The sequence below is a fragment of the Physeter macrocephalus genome, chromosome 14 (assembly GCF_002837175.3).
Source record: "Physeter macrocephalus isolate SW-GA chromosome 14, ASM283717v5, whole genome shotgun sequence".
In the NCBI taxonomy this organism is placed as follows: Eukaryota; Metazoa; Chordata; class Mammalia; order Artiodactyla; family Physeteridae; genus Physeter; species Physeter macrocephalus.
The window spans coordinates 130,364,747-130,390,521 of NC_041227.1; the positions used below are offsets into that span (position 1 = coordinate 130,364,747).

General features: G+C 41.4%; 2 protein-coding genes across 4 annotated transcripts in view; both read right to left on the reverse strand.

Moving 5' to 3' along the window:
* Positions 1 to 15,947, reverse strand: part of KCNJ2 (potassium inwardly rectifying channel subfamily J member 2) — a 189,817-nt gene extending 173,870 nt beyond the window's left edge. Inside the window, exon 1 of the mRNA XM_028499726.2 lies at positions 15,910 to 15,947. The gene's annotated coding sequence lies outside the window, so the exon portion shown is untranslated. The remainder of the gene's footprint in view (positions 1 to 15,909) is intronic.
* The window catches only part of KCNJ16 (potassium inwardly rectifying channel subfamily J member 16), a 316,412-nt gene that overhangs the window by 124,096 nt on the left and 166,541 nt on the right, over positions 1 to 25,775 (reverse strand). For 2 of the 3 annotated variants that reach the window (XR_008619399.1, XM_028499730.2), the window contains exon 4: positions 19,764 to 19,888. The gene's annotated coding sequence lies outside the window, so the exon portion shown is untranslated. Of the gene's footprint in view, positions 1 to 10,811; positions 10,897 to 19,763; positions 19,889 to 25,775 lie in introns of those variants that run through there. The other variant, XR_008619400.1, reaches the window with a different exon arrangement.

A 25,775-nucleotide genomic window follows, 5' to 3' on the forward strand; every position in this document is an offset into this window, starting at 1 on the left:
AATATAGGAAGGGTAGCAATATTCAGAACGAGAAGAGGGTTGAAGCCTGTAAGAAAATGGAACACGTCTGAAGCGCCAAAGGTGATCACGGGGCCTTGAGAGCATTTACATTTCCACCCAACGCCATTCACTTACTACTACTCAGTCAATGACACATGAATTACCCTTAAGTTCTTTTTCTTTAAGGCCTATCTCAATTAGGTCGTTTCCTTCCAGCTTTGAACTTTTAAGGGAAAAGAGAAAGATAAAATCTGTGGGTTACTTTTGCAACAAGTTATGTTCTTTCTCAATGAATTTTCCATGACATCCGTTTAGGAAAATCTCAGAATACACCAAAATGAGATAATGATGGGGTTTTATATTTATCAAAGGCTGCCTCACCCCCATGCACAAATAAACTAACTCCACACTGCATGGAAGGACACTTTCACGTGCCCAGAGGCAGAGTCCATGAAAGGGAAACGAAGAAGCAGGGGAAATCGGTTCTGATGGAAAAGACCTCTCTGAATCCTCTCCAAAAGCTGGACCCTCTGAACTTGGCGGCTCCAACGTTTTTATCAATGTGGTTTCCCTTTTGCTTTTGATATCGACTTGTCTTACTGGTTCTGCTTCCAGGTTGGACTTGAAAATAAATTTTAAAGGTCTTGATGATAAGGTGTTTTCAAAGGAAGAATCTCATGACTCAGAAAGATGAGACTTTCCTTTTGAAGGCTTCACAGTTGGCCCCAAGTAGTAGCTGATTCAGAGGGAGCGCATCTCCAGCAGTGATGGCTTGCTTAAGGCACCCTTGCTTTAAGGCAAGAGTGCACTCTGGGAATAAAACAGTTTTGATCTGACGTGTGCTTTCCTCTCTTGGTGCTTTCAAATGCTACTTAATTTATTATTGTGATTGCTAAGAGGGATAAAATCCATTTCTGTGTTCACGGTCACCGGAGCAGGAAATTACTGGATCTGAATTTTAACTGTAAGTTCTCTGGAAATGCACGTTCGTAGCAGGGGCGACTGGTAATATATTTTGAGACATTTACGTGTATTTCTCGCATCCCTGTTTAAGGAGAGAATGTACCTAAGGTGAACCTCAGACTATATTTTTGTCTAACTCTTCTTGACGACAGAAAAGTGCATCCTTTCCTCCTCAATCTCTTCTCCACTGTGGCAGTGCAAGGATTCCCCAGGTGCTGTCCTGTGTGTGTTTCTCGAATCCTCTACGCGTCGTCATTTACTTCTCGCTTTCAAGGTTCTCCTCTTCTGTTAGTCACGCACAGCACATCTCAATCTACGCCTCAAGTGCCGACATCTTCCTTTAATGCTGTCTCGAATTACGAACTGCCGATTGGACATGAAGATCTGTGTTTGGCTGGCACCACGATGTGTGTCAAAGTGGACTCTCTACCACATGCCATCAAACCCGTGCTTGCCCCAGACTCTCCTCCTCTTGCTCATGCGCTCCATCATTCCTGGCACCCAGACATCCAAGCTCCCATCTTTCAGACTTCTCTCACAACATCTAACCCAGGAAATACCTTTACACTGTGATTTTTTTTTTCCCCAAAAATGTATTTTACTTTACTCCCTTCCTTTCTGAGTACTCAGTATCATCAATATCATCCATTCAAGGCATTTAAGAGCCCCAGTTACGTAAGGTCTCTGCCAATCTATCCACACCCCACCCATCCTAATGGCCACCTGACAAACTTGCCTAAAACTCTACTTTAATAGGCTATTTTTCTATCCAAAAAATCCCCCAAATGTCTCTATTTGATCGCCCGATAAGGTCCATTGCCCTAGGAACTTTACTCAAAGCTCAAAGCAGACTGACTTGTACTTTTTCAAGACCTACACTTGTATCTTGCTATTTCCTTATATACACGCTACACGCCTGCTAAATGTTTGCTTTCAAACCCCCGGAATGGCTTATCTTTGGATGCCACATTTTTGTTCATATTCTCTCTACCTAGAACTGTTGTTTAACTTTTGTTAACTGCTGTTTAACTTTTTCGCGTATTGAAATCTAATCTTTCCCTTAGAATTTGTTAACATTAGTGTACATCAGAAAAAACCAAAGAGATTGTTAAAAATTTGGATTTCCTTGTCCAGTCTCAGAATTGTGATTTAATAGGTCTAGGATAGGGCCCAGGAGTCTATGTTTTTAATAAGTTCACCCAAGTGATTCTCAGACAGATGGTCTTGGGATTAAAAAAAAATAACTTTGAGAAACACTGAAAAGGCCCAGAAGATAGACTATCATAAAGACTTCTCTGATGTCACTTGTTGAAAATAATTTCACTTTCATTGGACTACATCCAGCATCTTGATTATACCTGAAAAGGAGTGGCTTTATTGCAGACAGCAGCCTGAATTGGCACCCTGATTCTAGCACTGTCTCGGTCTGTGGCCTTGGGAAATCACTTCACTTCTCTGTGATACCCCTTTCTAACCTAGAATGGAGCATATAATGGTACCCAGGTAATAACTTTGTTTTCACCTGTGAGAAGTACATGGCCCAGGTTCTGGCTCACAGTAAATAATCACACATTCGCTACTATTGTATTTCGTACCATGGCTCCTAGACACACAGTGACTTCTTATGTCTTCGGATGCTGGTCCCAGACTCTCTTTTCAACCCCTGGCAAGCATCAGGTTTATGTGCAAACATGGCCTTTCTCTTTAATAGATCATCAGTTCCTTAAAAGCAGTGACCGTGTTTAGAGAGTGAACGTTAAAAAAAAAAGGCTCAATAACTATGCTACTTTCTTCTGCTTATATTACCCCATCTAACTCTCTGAAGAGAGCAAATGTTCAATAAATATTTTGAATGGGTTAATTCAGAAGTTTCACAGGGCAAAGGGGATGGGAGGGGAGGGGAGGAGAGGGGGGGGGAGGAGAGGGGAGGGGGGGGGTGGGAGTGTAGGATTAGCAGATGAAAATTAGTATATATAGGATGGATGAACAACAGGGTCCTACTGTAGAGCACAGGGAACTGTATTCACTATCCTGTGACAAACCATAATGCAAAAGAATATGAAAAAGAATACATACATATGTATATATATATATCTATCTATATATATATCTATATATAACTGAGTCACTTTGCTGTACAGCAGAAATTAACACAACATTGTAAATCAACTCTACTTCAATCAAATGAAGAAAAAAGAGACGTTTCATGAAAGCGAGCTTAGACTTCAGTGTATTTTGAGCAAGTTAAAATCAGAGTACACATTAGAGAATCTTAAACAGTATGGATCGTGGTTCTTCCGCAGGCGAACCTACTGCTCTTGTATGATTACTTTTCAGAAGGTGACAGTGAAGCTCAGAGAGAGAAAGTGCTCCGTTTTCCACAGTCAAATCGTGGCAGAGCTGGGACTGGATCACAGGTCTCTGGACTCTGGTCCTAGAAACTACATCAAGTGTACCTCTGCCACGATTGCTACCGGAGCTTTCCAACCAGGATTTCAAAAACAGAAAAGAAAAATGTGTAAAAGTCCTCTGAAGACGTTCATAGAACAGGATGTACATGTTTACTATTTTTTGAGTAACTAACCGAGTTCCGGTATAGGTAAGCTACGGATTCCCTATAAAAAACGCCTTCCTAGAAGATTACATAAAGCTGAGCGTACAGAAGACAGCTTAAAAACTAAGGATGTCTGCGAAGAGTCCCCGAGCCAGGTCTTTACTCTTTTAAAAGTCAGACTGCATGTCTATAGAGCAGCAGATGTTTAGCCTTGACGTGCTGTGTCCTACGTTTATAGCAGTACAGGAATTAGACTGAAAGAAAAGGGGCCCTTGAGCTGGCCAACAAACAAACAAACTGACTCCACGTCTAGAAACGGGTTTCATACTCCAAAACCCTCTGTCCATCCAGGATATCTTGGGTCTGTAATGTCAAATCTCATATGAGAAAAGAATGCAGACAAAGCCCAGAAATCTGGCCGCGGCTTAGTTCCTATTTGCAGCTATGATAACTCATATCTGTGTGATTAAAACAAATGTTTGAGAAATCTCAGTGAGATCTCATTGATCAGACACCACTGAGCAAATATTAACAGCAGAACACGATGAAATAGTCCTATAAACCGTAGAGCTATAACAAGACTTCAAAAGTATTGATTTAATCCCTCACAGTTACCCAGTTTTCATCCGTACAAGGTAATATTGAATATCCAGCCAAATTCCCTTTTAATTATCTTTAAAAATCAAACATTTCACACGTCCTCAAGTGTTTATTCTATCACCTCACATATTTTTACCTAGACTTTCGTTATAGCATGCCTATTTTTTTTTAACATTTTAGCTTTATCCAATATTCTCACTTATTTTGTCCTTTTAAAACATGCTATAACAATTCTTTAATATTACAGCCTTTGCTACTGCACTGTTGCTTCTTCCACCAAAGACGGATGTGAATCATGACATCATTAAACACAGATATCAGCACTGAGATTCTGTTGTAAACAGACACATCTTGCCTTTTTCTCCCCGTAACTCTTTCCCGGATAAGAGTAAAGGAGAAAGTTTTAAAAAATCAACACCCTTATCTCTTCTGGAATAAGCAATATTGATCGTCTCGAGCCTTTAGGAAGATTTTCCAGGAAATATGAACCATCACATTGACTCTCCTCATTCGAACTCCACAAGGAAGAGGAAGCCCCTCGAGACCTACTGAATTACCGAGTGGGAAAGAGACCACACTCACCGGCAAAGAGTTCTCTTCCCAATTCATTCAACTATTGTTTGGTTACCCTTTATGCACAAACCCCTGTGTTTATGAAGCTTAAATTCTTTGAGTGATATATCTGCCAGAGCCCTGCAAGAAAACAAAAAAAAGCCATGCTCGATTTATGGTAATTTGAGGAAGATTTAATACAGGAATTATTAGCAAAGCTGTGGGGAGCAGTCCGAGAAATCACATACACACAAGTACACACAATCGAGGCAGCACCCCAGGGCTAGGGACATCCAAATCGTTATCTGTGCCTAAACGGAGGAGGGAAGAGAGCAGTTACTGAATCCTGTTGGGAGGGTCCTGTAGAGAGACTGCCATGTGAGGATAACGTGGGGGTGGGGACGGAGCTCGCAGAGAGACCCAGGCAGCCTAAGCGGATCCTACAGGGAGGGGGATAAATGATCGAGCAAGGGACCTGGCTCTTCTTCTCTCCTCAGTCCTGCTGCGGCCTCCCGTTGGCTGAACTCAACGGGCACTGAAAGGGCTTGATAGAATCCACAGTGGTCAACCTCCCAGCGCCCGGAGCGAGGCGAACGGGGGTGGAGAGTGACTGCAGGAGGGAAATGACACCATCACTGGTCTCCGTGGCAACCCTCATTGCAACGACCTAACTTCACTGAAGTTAAGATGATCTTCATCTTGTTTTAGGGGAGAAGAAGCGAGGTCGGACACCCAGGTTTGGCTAAGTAGACTATTCTGTGTATTTTCTACTTTGCAGGAATGTGACATATTCTATTTCTGTATGACTATTCGCTAGTTTCTGTAGTCAGGTCTGTTGAAAAGGTAGGAAGGTTGATGCCTAAATTCTGTAGTCTACAAATTGAACAAATGCTCTGATGTGTACATTTAACATCTAGAGGCCTGGATGAACGGTTTGGTGGACAGACTCTAAGGCAGCCTCATGACCCTGGCTTTCAGGTGTTCACGCCTTTGTGAAATCCGCTCCTATGGAGTGTGGCCGTAACTGTAACCTGCTTCGATCCACAGAAACTGCCGAGGACGCTGTCTCTCCCGTCATGATCCTAAACAGTTACGTGACAAAGGTGATGATGTCACTGCCATGACGATATTACTTTACATAAAACTGCCCTGCTAGCAGTCTCACGCAAAAGACTTTCTCTTTTGATGGCTTCGAAGGAAGAAGCTGTTGTGGGAAGGCCTGATGAGAGGGCCACATGACAAAGAACCATGGCGATCTCCTGGAGCTGAGAGCAGCCCTAGCAAACAGCCAGCAAGAAGCAAAGAACCTGGGTTCTACAACCACAGAGATGATCCTGCCAACGCACTGGGTTCGGTAGCAGATCCATCCCAGTCAAGCCTCCAGATGAGGACCCAGCTCCGACCAACACCTCGATTGCAGCTTTCCAGACAACCCAGCTAAGCCGAGCCCAGAGTCCTGCCCCACAGAACCTGTGAGATAATAAATGCGTACTGCTCTCAGCCACAAAGTTTGTGGTCATTTGTCGTGCAGTCATAGAAAACAAATACAAATAGGTATTTCATTCTTCTGTATTGTGTTACTTAATAACTCCTTCGAATACTCTCCCAAACTCCCTACAACTTGGGTCTCGTGGATGAGTCATTATCTTAGTCAACATCTGGGTAGGATTTACCATTTACAAACTAGTCTCGTAAGTACTAAATCAACAGTTCATTAAGATAAGCTGTCGCGATTAGTCTCAGACAAGAGACAGGACGCTGAATCTGCGAGGTCTGAATGGACCTACCGAAGGATACCCAGCTAGTAGATGACACATTGTGGCTTTGCTCTCAGGACCTTGACTAGAAATCCCAGGTTACTCCACTCTACCACGCTGCCTTCCTTCATTTAGTCTTAGATAATTAAAACAGAGTGGCAAATGAGCCACACTTTCTACCCTTCCAAGGGCCGGTTATATTTATTCTGTCTCCTATGATGGCAAAACACCTTTCCTTTACCTCAAAAATGCATACGTTACTGGCCCCAAGACTAATAATACATGTTAGTAGAAAAACAATCTCATGGAAAAAGGATTAAAAGGCCTCCTCCTACTGATCATGGCTCAGTAGCAGCATCCTTATCTAAAATCAGGTTTTGAATTGCAGATAGGAGTATTATCATCATCGGCAGCAAAGGCATAAAGCCAACATTAAAAACATTTTTTACAAGGTCTACCCAGGCTTAATTTTTTATTCCTTCAATAGCTGCAGGGGGCGCGGGGGGAAGGGCTTTGGCAAAACGCTTTATGATTAAGGCCCAAACTCTAAACCTTATTAGTAACCAAAGCAGATGGCAAAATTAGCTAATAGATTTTTTTAAAAAATTGTTCTGTTGAAAGAAATATTTGGAAGTGATGGAAAGGACTTAGACAATTTATCTCTCTGTTAATGGCCAACGGTGGAATTCTAGCTGTGAGGTCTGTTGCTGGTTTGATCCAAAGGCCAGCTAATGGGGCACACGGCAATCCCTTTTGCGATGGGGCAGAGCATTTTCTGTAGTGGAGATCAAAGGCAGTAGCGCAACGGGTCGGCAAAGTGGGCACCTGTAATAATACAAATGATGATTAAAGTGGTCCCACCCTGCATTTCCCACGAGTCAACTTGAAGAGCTGTCATGGACGCTCTCCCCCATGCTGGTCTCTTTACTTAAACCTGTCAGTATCATTGAAGCCGTGGGAGCTTAAGAATCATTTTATAACAAGTAAAGGATTGTTTCATGTTGGCCAAACATTTAATAGGCTTCTAGAAAATATCCTGTTTTAGTTCAGCTCAGAATTTGGCCCAAGATGAGAGGATTTTGTTTGATTGTTGGTTGCTTATTTTTCTGAACCTACATTTTAAATGACAGCAGGTTTGGAAATAAATGTGATTCAACCTTGGAAGGCTCTTGCTATGTGTCTGTGTGTCTTTTATCAGGGTCCTTGATTAGAAGGAAAAGAGAAAGGAGTCCTTTTTGTTCCGTCTCGCCCTGTTATTATACTCATTATGAATCTTTCCCTTTCTTTCCGCCAATTAGGACCCGTCCCAACATGGCGGGACCGCCAGAGTACTAGCGCTGCCTTGCATGCGTGACTCTTTCCAGAAATCGCTTGGCTTGAAATTCAATCCCTCCCCGCTTTTTTAAAAGAAGAAAACACAGTTCGACTGAATTCCAAAGCATTTATATTTAGAGTTTTCAAGACTCAAGGATCTATTATCAGGAGAAAATGAGAATGATTCTATTTTCACCTTTACCTAAACAAACAGGCTCATTGGGGGCCAAGATATTTGAGACTTATTGGTTGTCCTACAGAGAAGCCTCTTATCACAGTGTCAGTTCAGAAGGATAAAGCAGAGATGGACAGTCTAGGCTTGGATTCTAATCCTAACTCCACCATGTACTGGCTCCACAGCTGTTGACGTATTAAGTAACCTCTGTAAGTCTATTTCCTAGTCTGTACCAGAGTCATAAATAATCATGGCTTCTTGAGGCAATGGAAAGGGTTGAATGGATTGTCTGCAAGGCCCCAGCCCACCACCTGGAACATGGGGAGTCATTCAAAAGTGCTATTATTTCAGGACTGATTACTGAAGAGTTTTCTCTGGTTGCCTTTTTCAGTTAGTTGTTCCATCCACTTGATTTGCCCTCAGTCTTGTTTGATTGGCGCCACACCAAACATGTTCAAGTTCTACCTACATAGAACCAAAGATGTGAAGAGCTGAAAAAGCACCTGTTTATTCTGGTCATAAATTTGCCTTGGAACTTAGGTTTATGTGTATTGATCTCACTACATTTACCTTCAAAATAATATTGAGGATTGCTATCAGGGTAGAGGAGCAATCTGGTAGACAATTTTGTTCATTCTTAAAGAGTGGCTCTACAAAGCACATGGGTCATAAAGCATTCCGCGCATGTTTGCTCGTGAGTAAATAATTGAAGTGATGACACTTAATAATTATGGTGACCAGTACATTAAATCTTTCGTAAAAAGTATTCTGCAATTAATCATTTACATTTAAATTCCCTAGCCTTCTTTTTGTTTTTAATTTTATTACTCAAAGATCAACAAACTGTCACTCCGAGGATATTTTTGCTATTTCTGTTGAAATTTGGGGAAAGTTGCCATCTGTATCATACTGCTTCTTCTAATGAATGCACTTCTTATACCTTTCCATTCATGCAGCTCTTCTTTATTATCTTTCAACCACGTTTAAAATTTTGCTCTTACACATTATTCTATTTACTCTTGCGAACTCGATATTTTTTTTGCCTAAATAGTAAAATATTGTTTGTTAAATATACTTTTTATTCTGAAATAATTTCAGACTTACCAAAAAGTTGCAAAGATAGTACAGAGAGTTCCCATACACCCTTCACCCGGTATGTTTCTCCTAATGCTATCACCTTACATTTCTGTGGTACATTTTGGTCAAAACTAAGAAACCAACATTGGAACATCACCATTGACTAAACTCCAGACTTTATTCAGATTTCAGCAGGCTTCTTTTTTTTTTTTTATTATTAACTTCTTGTTCTGTTCCAAGATCTTATCCAGGATACCATATTGCATTTAGTTGTCATGTCCCCTTACATATACTTTTAAAAATATATAAATATCATAAGTGAGTATTTGTACATAACATACATAATAAATGAGTGTTAAATTTTGCCATGTGTTTTATCTCTATGAATTGATACGATCAGGTGATTTTTCTTCTTTAGCTGTTGATATGGTAGGTTGCACTGATTGATTTTCAAATATTTAACTAGCATTGTGTAACTGAAATAAAGCCCTCTGGGCCATAGTGTATATTCTTAACATATATTTTGCTGGATTCAAGTTGCGAATACTTTGCTTAGAAATTTTACAGCTAAGTTTATATGAGATATTGTCTATAGCTTTTTTCTTTTGTAATGTCTTTGTTTAGTTGTGGTATCAAGGTAATTCTGCCCTCATTCAATGAGTTGGAAAGTACTTCTCCATCTTCTATTTTCTGAAAGAGGTTGTAAGGAATTGTGCTAACTCTTCTTTGTTTGAGAGATCTCTAAATATTGGACTGACCTGGATCTTGGTCAGAGAGCCTTGATTCCTTTCTACCCACACTCTGCTCTTAGGAAGTTTAATTTTCGTTCCTTTTAAAACAACTTTCACCTGCCAATAAATCCCAAATTTATAACTCCAACTCAGATTGCTCTACTGAGCTCCAAACTTATATACAATTGCCCTTCAGTACTGGTGGAGGAATGGCTCCAGAAGCCTCCACAGATACCGAAATCCACGATGCTCAAGTTCGTTATGTAAAATGGAGCAGTATTTACATATAACTTATGCACCTCTTCCCGTACACTTTAAATCGTGTCTAGATAACTTAGAATACCTAATGTGATGTAAAAGCTATAGAAATGGTTGCTGGCATGTGGCAAATTCAAGTTTTGCTTTTTGGAACATTCTGGAATTTTTGTGAAAAAATATTTTTGATCTGCAGTTGGTTGAATGCACAGATGCAGGACCCATGGATACAGAGGGCCCACTGTATACAACTTTCCCCTTTGAGATCTCTACTACAACTAGACTAGAACTCTTAATCCCCGTCTACTCCATTCTGATAGCCTATCCCTCCCCAGATGAGGAAATAACCACCTCAGTAAAACCACCCTATTCTCATTTGACTAAGCCAAAATTTTCTGAGTTCTTTCATACCATCGCAAACTGTATTCAGTATACTACATAATTCTCGATTCTACCTTCAGAATACATCTTGAAATCTGTCCCTTTCATAATCTCTACCGTGACCAGCCTAGTCTAAGTTGCTAACATTTGTTGCCAGCTGGTCTCTCTCTTGCTACGCTCCCCAAACCAAATGATTCTTTATTCACATCGCAGCCAGACTGACATCTTTAAAGTATAAATTAGACCACATCGACTCTCCTTTTGAATAACATTCCATTACACGTAGAATAAATCAAAACTTCTGAACCACAGGGCAACATATTTTCATAAACAGAACGCTGGCCTCGTTTTCAACTAGTCACTAGGTTAGGTTCCTGTATTCATCTGTTAGAGCTCCCCTAACAAAATACCATGGACTGGGTGGCTTAAACAACAGAAATTTATTTTCTCACAGTTTTGGAGGCTAGAAGTCGAAGATCAAAGCGTCAGCAGGTTGGGTTTCTTCCTGCCGTGCAGACTGCTACGCTCTCACTGTGTCCTCATGGAACCTTTTCTGTGTCCACACGGAGAGAGAGAGAGATCTCTGGTGTCATTTTTCTTCTCAGAAGGACAGTCCTATCAGATTAGGGACTCACCCTTATGACCTCAGTTAACTTTAATTTCCTCTTGAAAAGCACTCCAAATACAGTCACATTGAGGCTTAGGGCTTCAATGTATGACATCTGTTGTTGTTGTTGGGGAGTGGGACGGAAGTACATAACTCCATCCATAGCAGTACCTAATCTCACGCTCCAGAATCTAGATATACAGGCTCTCTTCTACACATAAAGGACGCCAAGCTCATGTCTGTCTTAAGGCCGTTATTGCAATTCCCTTCATCTGGAATGGTCTTCCCCTAAGTCCAAATGTTTGGATGATTCTTATCTTTTATTTCTCAACTCAAATGTGACCTCCTCAGAGAGTCATGTCCTAATAACCCAATCTAAAATCTCCTCTACACCCTGGCCATCACTTTCCATCCCATTTCTCTTTAATTTTCTTTATAGAACTTATCAGTATCGAAATCATCTATTTACTGGTTTATCTTTTCACAGCCTCTCTCCCCTTACCTGACACTAGAATAGAAGCTCCAGGAGGGCAGAGAACTGTTTCTATGGTTTGCTGCTATATTTTTGGTTCTCAGGACACTTCCCAGTACATAGCAAATGACTAAAAATATTTGTTGGCTGTTTTCTTAAATTAATTTTTATTGGAATATAGTTGATTTACAATGTTGTGTTAGTTTCAGGTGTACAGAAAAGTGAATCATTTACACACATACGTACATCCACTCTTTGTTAGATTCTATTCCCACATAGGTCATTACAGAGTATTGAATAGAGTTCCCTGTGCTATAGAGTAGGTTCTTACTAGTTGTCTGTTTTATATAGAGTCGTGTGGATATGTCAATCCCAGTCTCCCAGTTTATCCCTCCCCCACCTTTGCCCCTTTGGTAACGATACGTTTGTTTTCTACATCTGTGACTCTATTTCTCGTTTGCAAATAGGTCCATTTGTACCATTTTTTATAATCCCCCATACGAGCAATATCGTATTTTTGACTGTCAAGGGAATGAATTTGGTTTAGCCAGTGCTGGCAGATTGCATGGGACCTATTCAACGGGGGAGTCCTAGTGTGCCTGGTGGTTTTTTAAAGTTTCAAGAGATAAACCATAGGTAAGAAGCTCTGTCTTTTTCTCATATTTTCAAAAGAACTGGCCACAACCACCTCATAATTTGATGATTATGAAGGAGACATTTAAGGACTTGGACTCTTATGCCCTAGAATCCAGGGTAAAAAGACAGCAATACTGGGCTTCCCTGGTGGCGAAGTGGTTGAGAATCTGCCTGCCAATGCAGGGGACACGGGTTCGAGCCCTGGTCTGGGAGGATCCCACATGCCGCGGAGCAACTAGGCCCGTGAGCCACAACTACTGAGCCTGTGCGACTGGAGCCCGTGCTCTGCAACGAGAGAGGCCGCGATAGTGAGAGGCCCGCGCACCGCGATGAAGAGTGGCCCCCGCTTGCCACCACTAGAGAAAGCCCTCGCACAGAAACGAAGACCCAACACAGCAAAAATAAATAAATTAATTAATTAATTAACTACCCCCAACATCTTCCTGAAAAAAAAAAAAAAGACAGCAATACTAACCACCAAAGTCCTCTCTAGTCTCTCAGGTCAGCTATGAGTGTAAATAAGACAAAGGTTTGTTTCTTCGTTTCTAACTTATCACCCAGGAAGTGGCCAATGGATGTTGGTGTCCATGTATACAATCTATATGGTACCAGTGAAAGAAGAAAAGAAGGGAAATACAAGCATGCACCCTAGATTTTCAAAAAGAAATAGCATTTCTTACCTACACACAGTTTCTCCTACTGTGAATGTTATGGTTAATAACCCACACATTTCAACACACTTGGCCTTGTTAGTGCTCTTCTAACATTTGTCTTCCCTTTGCAGACAATACAGTTATTAACGAATGAAATTAGCTCCAAGTTACAGAGATGGGCGTTCAATTTTGTTCAATTAGAGGTTCATAGGGAATTTACATGTGCACATTTCAAAGTTACCAAATATTCAGGGGCTTGTAAAGAGCAGAGAACTCCATTTAGGTTGACGTCAAGAAATAGTCCTAGGTCTATGACAGAGTTATTTTTCTCACTTGCCATGGTGGAACCTAGCTTTTAAGAGACCACCTACATAAGCACTTTGGTACAAATTTCAATGCTTTCTTGAAAATATGTGATCAGAGACATGGAGGTAAGGTGTAATAACTTTATCGGATGGTTATTTTCAGGTTATCAGACTCCTGAATCATGCAAGTCTAAAAGGAATTTCAATTTGTGGAGATTTCAGTAAAGAGATAACATTCAGAAACATCTGCTTCAGTAAGTCAATTCTCCCGAATTTAGAAAACCCAAATAATTACTCTGAGGGCTGAATTCTATCTTCACATATTTTTTATTGCAAACGTAAATTAAATATACCACTTGAGAGATTACAAAGAAGGCAAGTTGGCCCAGAGAAAGGTGCTGCGTTAAGTCAACATTCTTTCTCAGATTGAAACTTGGTCCGTGTTCCTGAGTAAAGCGCCGAAGACAAAAGACGTCATTGTGAGATATCCTAAAATCAGGAGATTTTTGCACGATACCTTCCCCCAAAGGGAAGAATGGTTGGCCTCAGAGCCAGATTTTTCGAGGATGACTTTTTCCCACACATCATAAAAATGCAACCCCATCTTCCTACTTACCTTGAGTACCTTTCTGGTCGGATTCACGGCTTGGTTTTCAATATGTTGCTTTCTTGACTACTTCTTTGAGCGAGCTATACCATATACCATAGTGCAATATACCATGCTATCGGTATATTGATCAGAATCAATATACCGAGAGCATGGAAGGGAAGAAGAAATGTTGGGAGAGCAAAGATGGAAAGCCTAGTCCAAGGGGGCACTTGTCGGGTAGCTCTCGGGGACAGCTGCACATAAGATTGTACCACCAACAAGTATATCTGAAGGCAGCGATGTGATCACTCGTGAAGCTAGCCCAGGAGCATAATCTTCCCATCTAAGATCTGAGAGTGATGGATAGGAGGCAAGAAATGGTTTCTATCAATAATGAACAGGCAGCCCACACATTAAAATCACTTTTCAAAACACACATGTCCTGCATATTGCAAGAGTTTTAAGACACAGAAGAGAATCATTTTTAAGCTTATCCTGTTTCTTTTACAAGATCAAAGGGCGTAGAAAACTACATGAAAGACGCAACTTTTTGTTATATAGATAGATGTATAAGGCTAAATATATGTGTGTTTATGCTCATTATATAGATATACATATACATAAGACTAAAGTAATATAGTGTGTACTCTGTATATATATATGTATATATAGTATACATTTATCTATAGTTATCTTTATCTTTCAATCTATTTATCTATCTATCTATCTATCTAACATCCTAGATAACATCTTAAGTCTTGGAAGTATTAAAGTTGTTTTATTTTTTAAGATTTACAGCAGGGCTTCCCTGGTGGCACAGTGGTTGAGAGTCCACCTGCCGATGCAGGGGACGCGGGTTCGTGCCCCGGTCCGGGAGGATCCCACGTGCCGCGGAGCGGCTGGGCCCGTGAGCCGTGGCCGCTGAGCCTGCGCGTCCGGAGCCTGTGCTCCGCAACGGGAGAGGCCACAGCGGTGAGAGGCCCGCGTACCGCAAAACCGCTGAGCCTGCGCGTCCGGAGCCTGTGCTCCGCAACGGGAGAGGCCACAGCTGTGAGAGGCCCGTGAACCGCAAAAAAAAAAAAAAAAAAAAAAAAAAAAAAAAGATTTACAGCAGTGGTTCTCAACCAAGGGCAATTTGGCAATGTCTGGAAACATTTTTGGTTGCTATAATTAGCAGGGAGGGGGCTACTGGTATCTAGTGGGTAGAGGCCAAAGATGCTACTAAACACCCCACAGTGTACAGGACATTCCCTCTCCCAGGAAAGAATTATCTGACCCCAAATATCAACAGAGCCAAGGTTCAGAAAACCTGATAGAACCTATAAATTGGGCAGGCACACCAATGAACTCTTAAGACGTCTTAGGTCTGTGCCTGAGTTTACTTGGGGGAAAATATCAGATACCAGCAGCTTAAAAAAGGACATTCTTCCCACCTCCCTTTTCTAAGGCATCAATCAATACATTTCAGTGTTTTCACTGCCACATCATAAAAGATATGCTTGTATATTTCATTTCCTGAATGAGTGAAAACGAGCAAGTTGCAGTTTGCCTCAATAATTTCCAGAGGATCTCAGTAACTAGGACATTATACCCTGAGTCTGAGGAAAAATCGGCAAACGTTTCAGGAAATTTCCCTTTTTTGGCAAAACTGAAAGGCCACAAACAAATTCACTTTCAAATGGATATTTAAGGGCATTTTATGAGTCTTTTCGATGTCTCTCCAAGTCTTGCTGGAGTTGCTGTGTTGAAAAGCTGTAAATTTTAGTTGCAATAAAATAGACATTACTTTTAATTGTTTCCTCTCAGCATTATCACATATATGTAGTTTTTTTTTTTTTTTTTAAAGCAGCTTGGAAAATCAGCATTTGCAGTTCCAAACAGCTTTCATACTGTCATCAGTCTATATTCTAAGGTGTTTCTGCATTGAAAGAAGATACATTAGTGGAGAAATACGAGGAAAGAAAAACTAAAAACTACCAGATGTTCTTGAAACCTCGAACAGATCATTTGTATCCTTTGTGGCTTCACTGCTTCCAGGTATGATTATGCATCTGGAAGATCAGGGCAGGAGAGCTAGCCAGGCTCCATCACTGAAGGTCAGCGTTAACCTCACCACCTCCAGGATGACTGAACACTGAGGCGCCATAAAGAACAGTTCTAGGAACTCATGCAATTCGATTTGCTTTTCCAAAATTAAAATTTGGATAATTAAAAAATGTATAAACAGAACGTACCAATCCCTATAAATTCTCATTAAAAAATTGAAAACCGGGGCTACTTGACTCTACCTGGGGACGTGGAACTTTTCATCATAAGCCAAATACAGCTGCGTACGATGCTTTGTAAACGGACAGTCCTCTGGCTGGGCTGATTCTTTTTGACAGTTCTCTTGGTTCCTTTTGGTACTCTGCCCAACCGTGGTGCATGTGAATTTGGACTTGATGTTAGTGACCTCACTGCACTCTGTATTTGATTGGCTCTGTACCAACAGGAACAGTATGAATGTTCCGTCATCAGCCGCTACAGTCACAAGAGCAGTGCTGAAGTAAGAATTCAACTGTAAATATGAGACAAGAAATTTCATTGCCAAAGGGGACCGGAAACTGGAGAAATGCAAGGATCCAAAACTACGAGAGCTGGTATCATGTCTTCTCCGCTTTCATTAAACAAGCAAGCAAACTGCTAGAAGGCAATGTCATGAAATAAACAAACATAGTACACAAATAACTGCTTATTTCTTCGGGCATCCTCACTTCTTTCTTTACCTCCGTTTTATGATTAAAAGGGACACTTTGTTTCTCATTTTGATCCTAAGCAATGTAGGTACAGATAATAGAGTACTTTAAAATATGTGAAAAGTGCTTTACAATGAATGGTTTCTTTTCGTGCACATTTCAAAACAGGGCACCAAACCAGATCCTTTAGAGATTCAGGGCAAAGCCAGATTTACCATTAAAGGATAATAAAAACTTTCCATTACTGAAACATGAAGGAATATGAAAGTGAGTCTTCATGTTGGAATTTTCAAAAACAGAAAGACAATATTCACAGTTATTCATTTATTTCTATGGAACCTTTCCTATACAATTTGTATCTTGGTTACTGGTTTTAAACCAACTGAAAAATAACTAACAGGATAAATTTTGCAAACCACCCATTAAGAACCCTTTATATCAGAGGCAAACAATCTAATAATGACTTTCTAACATGAACTCCATTCAAAGATATGTCTACTTGACCACTTATGCCACATGTGACCTAAAACATCTGCCTCAAAACGTGTGTCTTTGGTTTCAAACTACCAGATTCAATGTACGTGAATGGTTTATCCAAAACGCATTTTCACTCGTGGAAACGCACTCAAAAATCACATATCATGAGCTCTTTGGGGACCTGCCATTATTTCTGTATAAGCAAAATCGCGTATTAATCTGACTTTGAAACACAGGACACTGATAGAGTCCTTTTCTGCAGGAACATGCTAAATAGAGGACAACAGATCAGGACTTAAACGCAGCAAATTGAAAAGAAAAAGAAAACTTGTTGGGACTCATCTGATTGTACCAAAGGCACTGGCCAGAAGACTTCACCCACTTCCCGGGTTGTAAGAAGATAATCAGTGAAGCTACTGACAACGAGCCATACTGAGAAAAGGTAATTAATGCAGTATCAATATATATTAGGCAAGTGAAAATGAAAACAGAGGAAAGGACACAGGTACACCAAAGTGCTGAGGCGTCTTTGCTCATGGTACTCTGAAAAATGTATCAGGAGGTCAAGCGTCCTTCATTTTCATTCAGTGATCATCCATTTTATTATATTTTCCATAATGGACTTTTATTAAGCATCTACTTTGTTTTAGGCACTTTTGAATAATCTGCCTCACTAGGTTGTCATAGCCTCCCTGCCAAGCAGTCACCTGTTTCATCACACAAACGAGGAAGCTAAGGACCAGGTAACTGTAACAAGTTAAGTCTGGGGTGAGAAGTGCGTGATTTTGTTCCTTCCACTGGTCCATAGCTACTCTCCAACGGGTTAACGCTTACCTTGACAAGTCCTTTGTTATGATTCCTGGAGGATAACAGTAGTTATTGAACGTACGAGCGCATGGAGAAAACTGTGACCCACAAATGAGTACCTCCTGGTGACTGACACTAACAAATTAAATATAAACCCAACCCACACAGATACCAATGTCAAGTGGAAAACAACCCTGGTGACCCCACCAGATACTCTGGTTCCCAACATCTCTTTTATTTCTGTTAAAAATTTATTAACAGAAATTTTTCAGAAATTAAGAAATGAGAAAACAGATGTTTGGAGAGATTCAGAAATCTCTGGAAGATGAAGCTGTTAATGATTTGTACCCAGGTTTGCTTTATTCCAAAGTCTTTTCTCTTCTTTCTACATCGCAACCTCTGCCTCGTAAAACTGTAAGGGGAACACACTAACTCCTGGATGCACTGTTCTGGCAAAGGCACCCACTTGCATTCACAGAGCATCCAATTGTTTGGCCGTCTCCTTGGATCGTAGAAGCCTGCTCTTCCTTTGTCCACTGCACAGTACTCGTGTCTGCACCATGAAAATCTTACAAAATGTTCTCCCTTTCGTGGAAATTTTGAACATTTCAGCACCTAAACTCTATCTCATTGTAGATGGGCTGACAGCATAGGATTACAAAATATTAAGAAGAAAATGAATTTCTTTGGGTTTACTCATTATTTTTCTGTAGAATTGCTCTTTTAGAAAAATAAATCTAGTTAAAAAAAACCCTGGTCATTCTTTGAAAGCTCCCCATTATACATTTGGAGCTTGTTCTTTACCAAGAAATATCCATTAGGGCAATATAAATGGGGCTAAATGTCCTCTATGAAAATATTCTGGAGACAATATCACTGCTTCCTCAGGTTCATATCTTTAAAGACAATAACTTATGCCATCTGAAGCAAAACTGTCGTGAAAATTTTTCATTTTGTTGTCTTCCAAATGCTCAAGAGGTAAAGATGATCACCAAAAACAAAGTCTAGCCCATCAATGCACGTAGCTATGGCTTAAAATTCTAACAAAGACAAATGTTATCACATTGGATAAGCTAATATTAATCTCATAAATATTCTTGATCGAAATCTAAATAAAAATAAAAAGCCTTCTAGAAAAAAATCCACCCAGCATTAACAGCTCTTCTAAAGCATTTTTAATTTTTTCCATCTGGTCACTTCCAAGAAAAACTATTCAGTACTTCCAAGTAATGAAGAATCAAACTAGGTAAGTCCTACTCACAGCATTTCAGAAAAACTACCAGAGGGAATGAAAAATGCTCTTAAATTTCAAAGACACAAGTTTTTCTCCACTGACTCTGGCACATTTCATGACCTTATTCTGAGGTCATACAAGTAGATGGTCCACCAGAAAGCATGAGCGCAATTGCTGTGCCGTGTCTCTAGCTTCTCATGACAGAATTGGCCAAAGTCAGCCTAATGTCAGTAAGCAAGCCTAGTATTTTTGTATGGTTACCTGTCAATCATATCTACACTCTGTCACCTTGACAAGAACCAATGCCCAAGCAGTAAATGATCTCCCGTCTCATCCATATATTTTAGAGAATTAAAGGCACTGATTTTACAAGGAGAAAAAAATGCTTCTTGTTGATTCTCTATGGGGAATAAACAAGCAAGAAGAAATGCTCTTCCGAATGCATAATGGAATTTCCCCTCTCTGAAACTGTCTCTCACTCCCCTCCACCCACACACGCAAGCGATGTCGATGCGGCCACATCTAGCGGGGTATCCGGCGGAGATGAAGCCAAAGCACTCCTTCCTCCACAACCAGGGGGATCACCATCATTTCCAGTCGAGTACAGTTTCCAGTTTCGCTACAATTACTAAGGGTGAAGATTACTCCTGGGGTTTCAGAGGAAGGTAGACAGCGGTGGGGTTCAAGGCAGTCATCCCAGATGTTACTAAGCTCCCCCCTTTCTCTGACTCTTTTCTAACGCCTTGTTTTTATTAACTTTCATCAGGTCAAATTCATAGGCTGTACCTGTGACCTTCCAGGGAACACAGGCCATCTGAAAACACAGCTAAAGGATTATAATCCCCTTACTTGGGTATGTTCCCAGAGTAAAGTAAAATATTAGACTTACCTCTGTCGATCCATAGTGCGTGCTATGGTCCCACTTTCCCAGGTCTCCACGTTGTCCTTTTCTTCGTGCAGACGCGTCACTCTCCCACATCTTGGTTGGGGGAAGAAGGAGAAATCTGACAGCCCCTAGCAGAAATTCACAGTGCAGGAAGGAATAAAACAGGTAGTCAAAATGTCCCAAATGGCTGACTCCCATTGGTCTTCAAAGGCACTGATAAAGGAACAAATTTGTCACAGAAGCACCCGTGACCCCAAACGATCTCTTTTTGAGGCACGAAGGGGCCAACTGACCACCTGAATCCAACCTAGAGAAGCTACTGAAATGGTACTATGCTATTATAAACTAATTTAAAAGGGTCCCAGGAGCTGACGCATGCATACATCGTACCCAAACCCAAAGATTCAACCTAGGATCAGAGGATCTGGAATGAAAACATTCGGTGTGGGCTTCGCATTTGTCGCCCTGTCTACCCTCTTACTTCTGTCCCTCTGATTATTAAACTTGTCCTTGGTGGGCTCTTCCAAGTCACCTAAATTTGGTCAGGAACAGAGCCACAGGGGTAATAGTCAAAACTGAATGCTCAGTATATATTGACTTAAGTGTGACTATTTCTTTTTTTTTTTTTTTGCGGTACGCGGGCCTCTCACTGCCGTGGCCTCTCCCGTCGCGGAGCACAGGCTCCGGACGCGCAGGCTCAGCGGCCACGGCTCACGGGCCCAGCCGCTCCGCGGCACGTGGGATCTTCCCGGACCGGGGCACGAACCCGCGTCCCCTGCATCGGCAGGCGGACTCTCCACCACTGCGCCCCCAGGGAAGCCCAAGTGTGACTATTTTGGCTAAAAGACTTTCCCCAAAGTGGTATTTTAGAAAAAGATTAATAGACTTTATTTTTTACAGTAGTTCTAGATTCTCAGCAAAATTGAGAGGAAAGCACAGAAAGTTCCCATACCCCCTCTCCTCACACAGAGGCACAGCTTCCCTTACTATCACCATCCCCCGCCAGAGTAGAATATTTGTTACAGTTAATGAACCTATGCTGACACATCATTATCACTTGAAGTCTACAGTTTACATTAGGGTTCACTCTTGGTGTTGTACATTTTATTAGTTTTGACAAATGTGTAATGACATGTATCCACCATTGTAGTATCATACAGAGTACATTCCATGTCCTACTATCTTGGTTCAATTTTTATTGATTCATTCAGTTAGTCATTTTTATTCGAGTCTCTTTCCTCTCTGCATTAAACCCTGTGCTAGACCCTGGGAATCTTCAGAACAATAATTAAAACAAATTAACAGCCTTTTCTTTAGCCTATCTCTCCCTTCTTGCATCTTACTGAAAGCAGAAAGAAGAAACCAAGCGGCACTCTCAGTACCCGGGCTAGAAACATTCTTGGCTACAGATCATCCAGAAACTGAGATCATGAGTGTTTGCTTTTTTAGGATGCTAAGTTTTGTAGTAATTTATCACAGAGCAATATATAACTAACACATATATTAATATCAAGAGTGGAACACTGCCAAATACGAACCCAAAATTTGGGGGTGACTTGGGAACTAGGCAGTGGGCTTTGAGAAGAGTGTTAGGAACAGCCTGAGTGCCTGGAAGAAATTGTCGATAGAAGCCTGTGGTCATCCATCAAGCTCCAGGTGAAGGCTGTCAGGCAAACGCAGTAAATGTTACTGGAAACTCTGGAAGAAGAGAGGTGTTTGTTATGTTGTGGCAGAAAGCTGAGTAACACCACCGAGTGAAAAGTAGAAAATGTATGTATCAATGAACTGGGTGATCCATAAAGATGTATATATAATATACACCCCTATTCCTTTAAATAGAAAGTAGACACATTAATTGTTGTTGTTGTTACATTGTGGAAGGGATCTTTAAGTCGAATAGGAAGACAAAAGGACAGCTTCTGTGGTGTATCTTCTTATTCTTCAAAACACTTACTAGCTGACATTCAGGTGTCTGTCTCGGAAGAACAGGCTTTCATCTCCACCCTACTGTACTCTGACGTGGATAGGTGACTTGCTTTAGCCAATAAAATGAGTGGAAGCAGCATGGATCACTCCCAAGCAGAAGTCTGAAGAGCTAGTGTATGCTACATTTTTATTTATCCTATGGTGAAATGTCTCATTTTATAGGAGCTACTCTATCAGACTGAATCCTGGAAGGAAGCGATCCAAAGCCAGCCACCAATGAACATATATTTGAACAAGAAAGCAAGCTTTGTGCTTAGAAGCCACTGTCATTTGTTACTGCTCTATACATTATCCTTGCCTGACTGCTACAGCTTCGGACAAGTGCTGGAGTTGAAGGATGACGAGGATTCTGACCCATGGACCAGGGGACGAGGATAGATGCTAGGGCAGGTGCAGGCGCCTGGAGTGTGGGAGAGATCGTAGGAAGAGTACGCATGTCTACAACGTAATACGGAGATTGGTTCAGGAAAGGGATGAGGGGAAAGGAACAAATTAGATGGACAGGGTCATTTATGCCCCGTTAAGAAAGTCTGCCCCCGCCAGGATGGAGAGTTCACTGAATTATAAGAGGAGGAATAATATGACCGAATTTTATGTTAAAAAGTTAACAATGACAGTCTTGTAGAAGGTACAGGTAAAGTGCCTGAAACACAGGGAGGGAATCCACTGTAATAGTTTAAGGAAAGTATGGTACACACATAACCAAGGAATGGAGAACATTGGAAAGGTATGAGAAACACTAAAGAGAAAAAAGGTGAGAGAATTTAGCAATGAGGTCGATGTGTTTACGGCATCGTTACACGAACATGAACTACAATATATGTATTGCTTGTGTTCGATGAGACTGTTAGGGACAGTCCGTCTCCTCTTCCCCACTTTCTGTGGGAGGAGTATATTTCTCCAACACATGAACATGTAACTTACAAGGATGGGGGGGGGGTGGAAAGGATAGTGTGCAAGTTCCAAGTCCGGGCCTTGAGAAGCACCGTTTGCTTTTCCTCATCCGCTTTGGGATCGTCCCTCCCCCTTCATGAGCACATTCCCCATCTCGTCTCCTGGCTCCTGGTCCCTGAGGACAAACCTGCAACAAACCTGATCTGAACCTGTGGCTGGAGCCCAAGTCCAGCTGATCCCAGCCAAGACCAGAGAAGTCCCGCCCCACTCCTGCCGGGCGGACACAAAGGTGAGACATAAATGCTTGCAGTTGTGTGCCACTGAGTTTTTATTGTTGTTTTCTAGCCAGAGTTGATTGATACACCACTGGACTCAAATTTCAATGTGCTACTATCCTCAACTCCACGTTCCTTTTATGACTTTTAAAAAATTCTTCGCTGCGCTGGGTCTTCGTTGCTGTGCACGTGGTTTTCTCCAGTTGCGGCGAGCGGGGGCCGCTCTTCGTTGCGGTGCGCGGGCTTCTCGTTGCAGTGGCTTGTCTTGTTGAGGAGCACGGGCTCTAGGCGCACGGGCTCAGTAGCTGTGGTGCACGGGTTCAGTAGTTGTGGCTCACGGGCTCTAGGCGCACGGGCTTCAGTAGTTGTGGCTCGTGGGCTCTAGAGCGCAGGCTCAGTAGTTGTGGTGCACGGGCTCAGTCGCTCTGCGGCATGTGGGATCTTCCCGGACCAGGGCTCGAACCCGTGTCCCCTGCATTGGCAGGTGGATTCTTAACCACTGCGCCACCAGGGAAGCCCCCCAGTTCCTTTTAAAAATAATTGACTACAAGGTTCCAGCCAAACTTTACCATCTTTTCTTTAAATAATAAAAGGTCAAAGGAAGATAATTCTTAAATGTTCTGTTGGATATGTTTTTATTTGTGGGTTTATTTTTAATCATTTATCCCGGTATAACCATGAAGCGGGACATGTAGTTGTAATTATTTAAATTTCCCCTCAATTATGAGAATATAGATTTTTTATTATTGATGGAACAAGTTGACTAGTTCTCTCTAGAAGCAACATCATAAAGCCACATAAAAAGTACATATGCAAAAGTTAATTTTACTTAGACTTGAGAGATTAGTTTAGGTTAATCAGTTAGATGTTTCTGGGAAACGGTCAAGGTCCTAGTCCTAAATCCACTCAACAAAGACCTTTAAAATGTTCAACCTTGTCATCCTTTTTAAACGCTATGGTTGGCTCTCTTCTTAGTTTGAAATAATGCATGTAATGTTTTTACAAGTGCAAATAGCAGTAAATGAAAGAGTGATAATGCATTAGGAAGGGAGTTTATTGGCAAACCTTCCAAAGTGGTTTACTTTAATATCCAAGGTATATGCATATTATAGTTCTGATAATGAGGACATACAGTAAACTGTAATAAAAGTCATTGAAAGGTTTGCCAAGATATATCCTCTTGCTTGAATTAAACCTACTCTAGGAGACTGTAATTTTCCCTCTTTCATCAAAGGATTTTAGCCTTGGTTTACTTCTGAAATATTTTATTTGGGTTGTATCATGTGACGTAAGCGGACTGGGAAGAAGCAAGGTGAACCTCGGTAGCATCTGAAGTCTAAGGGAGCGATACCAGGGGACGCAAAGATGCCTAGAGAACACCACTAACTGGGACGTGTTTTTTTAGACTGTTTCACACAGTCTGCTGGGAAACAGATTTGTCCGTGAGACGCGAGGAAGCCTTAGTCTGGCGCAGTCGTCCTCCGACGTCGGGGGCTGTGGCGTCACCAGGATACTGGCCTCCTGATGCTCGGTTTCTCTGAGTCTGTTTTTAATTATGGAAGTAATATAACATTGTTAAAGGAAGATTATAAAGAAGGTAAAAGAAATATTACCATTTTAACCTCTTTCCTGTTTTTCATTTTCGTATGTCTTTCCCAAGCTCTCTGAGTAATTACTAAGTTCCCAGGAAGGCTTTCTCTGCCTCAGCTCACGTAAGTCTCATGACAACAGCGAGTATGATCCTTTTTTTTAGAGAGAAGAGCTGGAGGTTTGAAATAACTTCCCCAAGGCTATCAAACTACCAAGTCACAGAGGAGTGAGCAGAAAACTAACTGCTTTCCTAGCCCAAGCTTCTTAATAAGTATCTTACATAGTTGTAAACGTAGTGTGAAGACAGTTTTGTATCTTGCTTTTCCCACTTAATGTTGAACTGTATTTTCCCACATGAGAGCGTAGTCTGTTACCATTATTTTAGTAGCATGGTCTCCCTTAATAGAGATATGTCCTAATTTCCTTAGCCATTCTCCTATCCTAGGACTCTGGGTTACTTCCAAATTACCATTTTGGAATTTTACAGTTTTATAATTAATACTACAATAACTATCTTAATGCATAATATGCTCTTACATAATTCACGGGTTCCCCCCCCCCATAGTCTACAACGTTTAGAAAATTTTGAAGATTTTTTTTTTATATGTGTAAAGTCTAAATGAGATTTTTTTCCATTGTTTTGATTTTGGCTGGGATTTCAAAGCTGAAAAGTTATGTGACACATGCCCCTACCTCCTAGAGAGAGATGCCTGGTCGTTTATATGTGACCTGCAAAGGAGGCTGCCAAAACCAGGTTCAGCTCCTCTTAGCCTATCACCTACCTTCTATTATATAACAAAAGCTAAGAATGCATTAGGAAGACGGATAAATAATGTTTTAGAACAATTGTCAGTAAATCCCACACCTTTCTTCCCCTCCACTACGCTTTGTTAACCAACCTCAGGTCCAGTGAGAAAACTTTGATCTTGACATGTGAGGAATTTGGAAAACAAAGAGGCTGGCTCTCGCCTGAAAAACTTTAAAGGCAAGAGGTTGGATGGAAGGAATCCGGATGGCTGAACACAGAAAAAAAGACTGGATCAGGGTGGACCCTACAGAGGGCAGGGAGGCAGGCGCCACCTGGAGAGGATCTCATCATGTGGTTTGCCTACAAGGGCTGAGAGCCTGCAAGAGTAAAAGGTCATGAGAATGGGCTTCCCTGGTGGCGCAGTGGTTGCGCGTCCGCCTGCTGATGCAGGGGAACCGGGTTCGCGCCCCGGTCTGGGAGGATCCCACATGCCGCGGAGCGGCTGGGCCCGTGGGCCATGGC